This window comes from Pteropus vampyrus, unplaced genomic scaffold, assembly GCF_000151845.1.
Source record: "Pteropus vampyrus isolate Shadow unplaced genomic scaffold, Pvam_2.0 Scaffold314, whole genome shotgun sequence".
Taxonomy (NCBI): domain Eukaryota; kingdom Metazoa; phylum Chordata; class Mammalia; order Chiroptera; family Pteropodidae; genus Pteropus; species Pteropus vampyrus.
The window spans coordinates 417,389-423,630 of NW_011889095.1; the positions used below are offsets into that span (position 1 = coordinate 417,389).

At 48.4% G+C, this 6,242-nt stretch overlaps 1 protein-coding gene and 1 long non-coding RNA gene across 3 annotated transcripts in view; one reads left to right on the top strand and one right to left on the bottom strand.

Moving 5' to 3' along the window:
- LOC111730442 overlaps nucleotides 1–5,955 on the top strand; it is a 14,642-nt gene extending 8,687 nt beyond the window's left edge. The window contains exon 2 of the long non-coding RNA XR_002776692.1: nucleotides 5,149–5,955. This is a non-coding gene — a long non-coding RNA (uncharacterized LOC111730442). The remainder of the gene's footprint in view (nucleotides 1–5,148) is intronic.
- Nucleotides 1–6,242, bottom strand: part of COQ7 (coenzyme Q7, hydroxylase) — a 51,892-nt gene that overhangs the window by 27,675 nt on the left and 17,975 nt on the right. The window lies entirely within an intron of this gene.

A 6,242-nucleotide genomic window follows, 5' to 3' on the forward strand; every position in this document is an offset into this window, starting at 1 on the left:
TTCCCCTGCTCACTATGTGATTCAGAGTGAGAAGGTGACCCAAGTTGATCCATAAGTATCAATTAGCTTTTGCTACATAACAAATATCCCAAACCTTAAAGGCTTAAATAACAAACATTTGTTATTTTTCACAATTCCGTGGGTTGTGGTAGGGTGGTTCTGCTCTAGGCCAACTCAGCTGATCTCTGTGGTCTCTTGGTGACTTGCACAGAGCTGCATGTCTAGGATGGCCTACTCAGTGTCCAGTGGTTCGCAGGCTTTGTCTAAGGACAGCCAGAACTGCATGTTTATGCTCCACGTAACTTCTCAGCTTCCAGTGGGCTATTCCGGGCTTGCTTCTGTGGCAGCAGCATTCAACGAAATCCAGAGCAAAGACTGAAAAGCAGATTGAGCCTTAGGCTTGGAACTCACACACTGTCACCTTTACCATTCCACTGGTCAACATGACTTACAAATCCAGTCCAGAACTAGGGAATGGAGTAATAAATTCCATCTCTTAGTAGAAGGAGCTGTAAAATATTGAGGCCATTTGCAATTTATTCCAGAGTCGACCTTGAGACTTTTGCTGGACAATTTAGAAAGAGAAGCCCTTCTCCATCAGAGCTGCTGGTCCATTGGGCTGCAAGCCTGGAGATGCTGGCAGGCACCTTGCTACCACTGGGGAGAGGCTTGCTGGAGAGGGAAGGACCACAGAGACTAGAGACAGAAAGTGCTGGTGGCTTCATCTGAGCTGCTGGATCCAGCCAGGCCTGAAGCTAAGACTGTATTTAGGTTGGTTTGAGTCTCTCCTCTAAGGGAAGTGAGAGAAAGGAGGGTTTGCTTCCTTCTGAATGCCTTGCTCAGATTCCCAAAGCCCGCCTCTGAAATGGTGGCAACAGCTGTCCTCCAAAATTGGATGCTGTCTCAGCCCCTCTGGGGGTAACAGAATGCCGTAGGTTAGGCGGCTTATGAACAACAAAAATTTATTTCTCACAGTTCTGGAGACAGGAAGGTGCATGATCGAGACGCCAGCAGGTTCAGAGTCCGGTGAGAGTCCGCCTCCTAGCTCACTGACAGCTGTTTCCAGCTGTGTCCTCACATGGCAGAAGGGGCGAGGGAGCTCTCTGGGGTCCCTTTTACAAGGACACTAATCCCATTTGTGAGGGCTCCACCCTCGTGATTTAATCACCTCCCAAAGGCTCCATCTCCAAATAACCATCACACTGGGGGCCAGATTTCAACATGAATTTGGCAGGAGGCGGGGGCGAGGGTCATTCAGCCTACAGCACTCTCCTTTGGATTCCGTTTGAGCTCCCGGCCTATCTTTTGTTATCCTCCTACTACATGGAAATAATTGATTTCCATGGCGATGGGAGTGAGAATCAAACTGGCAAAGAAGGCAGCCCTGGTGTATTTCACGTGAGTGTTTGCTTTGACTTCAACAGAAATGGGGTAAGGCTGCAGAGATTTTCAGAAAAGACGCCACGAAATGTGGTAACATGCTAATTTCATGAGGAACAGGTCTGCTGGAACCCTCTGACCTGCAAAAGGCGCCTGGTTTTGAATACTGGTCACTTGTGTAGTGGTATCTAAATCTCTTCATGGGCATCCGAATCTCCATATAATTTTCCCGTTAGAGCCAAAAAGAGAAGCCCCATCCCAAAACCAAACCCCAAAATGTTCACAATTTGGCTATTTGTACTTCTAAGACCGTTCAGAAACAAACACTTGGAAATGAAAGCGGAACACATGGAAACGGATGGAAATTGTCACACGGCAGAAAGAGGCGGCAGCACGAAATGGAGACAGGGAGGAAAGAGAGAGGACAGGAGGGTCACGGTGGAAACTGCCCCTCTACCACGGAGTCTGTCAAGCACACGCCCCTCGGCGAGTTTAAGACGGACACTGGAAATGTGCCCCTGTCCCCTCACTGTCCCAGTCCCTGCTGGGTGCGACTAGCATTTAAAGACGCTATTTCTCTTCCACATGGTCCCAAGAAATAACTACTTATAAAGCTCGACCAGAGAAACTGAGTGATGGGTTCCAGCCCTGGAAAAAAATCAACAAGGAGTATGGAGCTTCTGGGAGACAGCACAATGCTGTTACTGTCTGGGAAGTTTAAGAAATGATTTTGAGGATATCTTCGACAGTGCGTGCCTTTCACCGTCCTTGCTGACTCGGGAACGTCCCCCATCCCATCCCCATACTGGAAGGGATGAGAGAGCACGAACAAGTCGCTCCCTTTCTCTGAAAGCTGTAGCAACTGTCATCCTTTGGATTGTCTCTGTCAACTGCTGCTTCCAAGACTCTCACTGGAGGGTGTGACACGCTTCGTCCAAACCGCCCGAGCCCATCACTGAAGTAAGTGTGATTGCCACGTCCTCGGGAGCCTGCGGACTTGGGCTCCGAAGCTCTCGAGCACTGGCCCCAGCCTGCCGGGGCTGGAGGGCTGGCGTGAAAGGGTGCCCATCCGCTGACAGCCACGCTGCCAGGTTCCGCCTGGCCACATCGGGCTGCCTGGAGCCTGAGCAGCATCTTATTTGTGGCCTGGTGCTCTGGCCGTCGGCCTGACAAAATGCTGAGGTGCCTTTGTGCACCCTTCACTTGAACACAGAAGCCCTTCGCCTTCCCTCCTTTGTTAAAGCCACACTGTGAAGAAAGGAGTGAAATCAGCTCTTTTTACAGCCCTCTCCAAAGGTCAGGCTTTCTTCCGTGGCTGGAAGTGGCCCGTGACACGGTGTGCACATCAAAGGGATGGATTATCAGCCCTGCCTTCACCCCAGGGCTGTGCGAGGCACATAATCTACCTCCCTTTCTTCTGCAAAGTCACCTGGGGCTTGATTTGATGTGTTTCATTTCTGACCCTGTGTGAGGGACCCCCCCCCCCCCCTCCACTCCCCCACCCCCCGCCAGCTGAACAAGACCTGCTGTAGATGTTTCTCATCCCTCAGCTCAAGCGCAACACTGTGCACACATACGTTCACTGGTTTTGGAAGCTACGTTTTAATATCTAAAGCAATCTACCTGGATTTGCGAGAAATTTACATTGGTTAAAGGGCTACAGGAAAGGCTCCACGGTAGGAAAAGGAGAATAAAATCAGTAAGAAAATCGTAATCAAGACTACACTTACTAAGAGTTTACTATAAATGCTAAGCTCTTTTTATCTTGAGTTCCTTAATTCTTACAATCTCTATGAAGCAAGTTATGTTTTTCAGCCCACTTTAAAGATGAGAGTAAGCCCAGAGTGGGTAGTCAGCTAATGTTTCCTATAACACCAGTAAACAAATATTTTAGGTTTTGCAGGCCATAGGCATTCTGTTCCAAGTTTTCGAGTCTGCCAAAACAGCCACAGGCATGTAAAGGAAAGGTATGGTTGCGTTCCAATAAAACTTTGTAACGACGGCTGGATTTGGCTCCAGGACCAGCTTGCTGACCCCTGACCTAGAGATGTAAAATCTAGATCAAGTTCATCAGGCTCGTGGTTTAGCTGGGATTTGAGCTACACTTATATGCACTGTTCTGCATCTTGGTTTACCCCCACTACAGTAAATCTTGGAAATTTTCCGTATTACAAAAAGCAGAGCCACTTCATTCTTCATAATGGCTGCAGAGTAATCCCAGGATGGCTCAATGGTAAGTTTTTAGCTGGTCCCCTCCTGGTAGGTACTGAGGTCGGTTACAATCTTTTGCTATCATAAATAATGCTGCAGCAAATATCCTTGTATACATGTTATTTTGCACGTGTTGAACTTTATCTTCGGACTGGCTGCTGGAGCTCCAGCCATCATATCCACATCCCAGGCTAGATGCAACACTTGGGGGAAGGCAAAAAGAGCCAGCTCCAGCTGCCTGCCCCATTCCTGAGAAGCTTTCCTGGGAGTCCCACTGAAGAACTTCTGATTATATATCACTGACCCAGATAGTCAGTCCCGTGCACACACCCAGCTGCAATGTGGAGAAAGATAACACTACCTTCATGGAGCCCAGTTTGGAGGCTGTGACATCAAGTAAGAGATGATAGTGGCCAAGACTTGAGAAGTGACGATGGGTTTGAACTTTTGAAAACTTCCAGATAATCTCCAGCTTTGCTCAGGGCTTTGCTTAGGAATCACTATCAAGCCAGCAGCTCCTTTAGAAAGTGACTTATTCCTTCCTTCATCTTTGTTCAGCCAGAATAAAAAGAAGGAAATGAGGAAGGGGGAGGAACGGCTTCCCGCTGTTGGGCTCCTTCCGTGGAGAATGGACAACCACCCCCATGCCCACCTTGCCCGAGACAACTGGACAGTCCGAGCACCGGCCTGGACCCCCGTGGACTGCACGCCCCAGAGAATTCCAAGGACATGAGGGTGGTCCAAGCTGTCCTTCCTCGCTGTGGCTTTCTGAAGGTTCCTCCCCTCAGACAGGGATAAAGTATGAAGTATAAAGTGACCATCGGGAGGCCGGCCTCAGCCTTAGCTGTCGCCCAGAGAGGGTGTCTTTTTCTCCCTATATGGAGATGCCCTCTCTCCTCCTCCCATCTTCCCTCTACTGTAGGCCTTGTTTTGACTATGGCATTTTACAGAAAAGTTGCAGATAATTTTTTTCTGCCCTATGTCTTCCCCCTAACAAACGCTTAACATCGTTGGCAGCACGCTTCCTTCTGCGTCAGGTCACATGGAAATGGGAATGCTGTGCCCACACGCTCCCATCAATACCAGTGACTTTCTATTTCCTAATTTCACACACAAAAACTCTTCAAACAGCTCAAGTAGATCCGTGGTCCTCCTGAACCCTAAGTGAAGTCGCTGCAAAGTGCTGTGGCTCCAGAGGGATGGGGGTGGTGACTCCGAGAAAGCCCTCTCTGCCCGCCAAGGCAAAGGATTTGAGGACGTAAAACGACAGATCTTAAGATTGATTCGATGTGGAGGGTGAGAATGAAGAACGAGTCAGAAGGATGAATTCTGGCCTCTAGTTTACACAGCTGGGTAGATCTTTAAGCTCCAGTGGCTGGCACTTTATCTGGCACAGGGCAGATGCTTAATAAATGTTTGTGAATGAAAAAAAACCAAAAAACCATTTTTCCAAAATCAGTCACTTCTCTTGATATGATTTCCTTATTTCTGTCCTAACTTTGATTGTTTTCCTAGTTTTTCAGCCTGAAGCTCACCACTGACTCATCTTTCCTTCAGGTCCTGTATTAATTAGTCAGGGTACTCCAGGGACATAGAACCATCAGGATGTGCATACATAAAGATGACTCACAAGGAACTGGCTCATGTGATTACGGAGGCTGACAAGTCTCAAGATCTGCGTCGGCAAGCTGGAGACTCAGGAGAGCCAACAGCAGAGCGCCAGTCTGAAAGGCGGTGACTCCAGACCCACGAGAGGACCAATGTCCCAGCTCAGCGGCCGGGCGGGAGGAATCCCCTTTACTTTCTGGAGGGTCAGCCTCTTAGTTCTGTTTAGGTCGTCAACTGATTGGCTGAGGCCCGCCTGCCTCAGGGAGGGCAACCTGCTTCACTCAGTCTACTGATTGAAATGTTCATCCCAGCCAAAACCACTCTCACAGAAACACCTGGAATGATGTCTGACCAAATGTTTGGGCACCCTGTGACCCAGTCAAGTGGACACATAAAATTGGCCATCACTAGTCAACTTTACGTGTCCACCTGACTAATTAGCCAACAAGTCGTCCTCTTCTGAAGAGCTGCTTTCTATGCAGTCCGGAAAGAGAGGTGCTAGAGAGGGGGTAACTGAGTGGAGTCTGATGGTGGGACTTGTCAGAAAGGTGAGGGCAGGATGGAGGAACTTAAGCTGGAGGGGTGGGGAAGTCCGGGGACCGCTAGCAGCCGCTATGACCTCCAGGTCTGATGGCGCGGGCAGAGGGGATGTGCCAGGCACTGTTCAAAGCACCTGACACACATTACCCTAAAAAAATTTGAGATGTAATTCACATACTATACCATTCATTGATTTAAAGTATACAATTCAATGGCTTTTCGTGTATTCAGAATCAATTTTAGAACATTTTAATTATCCTGAACAGAAATCCTGAACCCCTTAGCTATCACTCCCGAAGACCCCCTTTCCCCTAGCCCTAGGTGATCATTAATCCACTTTCTGCCTCTATGGATTTGCCTACACTGGACATTTCATGTAAATGGAATCATACAATACAGGGTCTTTTGTGAACAGCTCCTATGACTTAGCATGTTTTCAGGTTCATCCATGACAACTCAGGTGCATTCATTTTACAAGTGGGTAAATTAAGGCACAGAGAGAT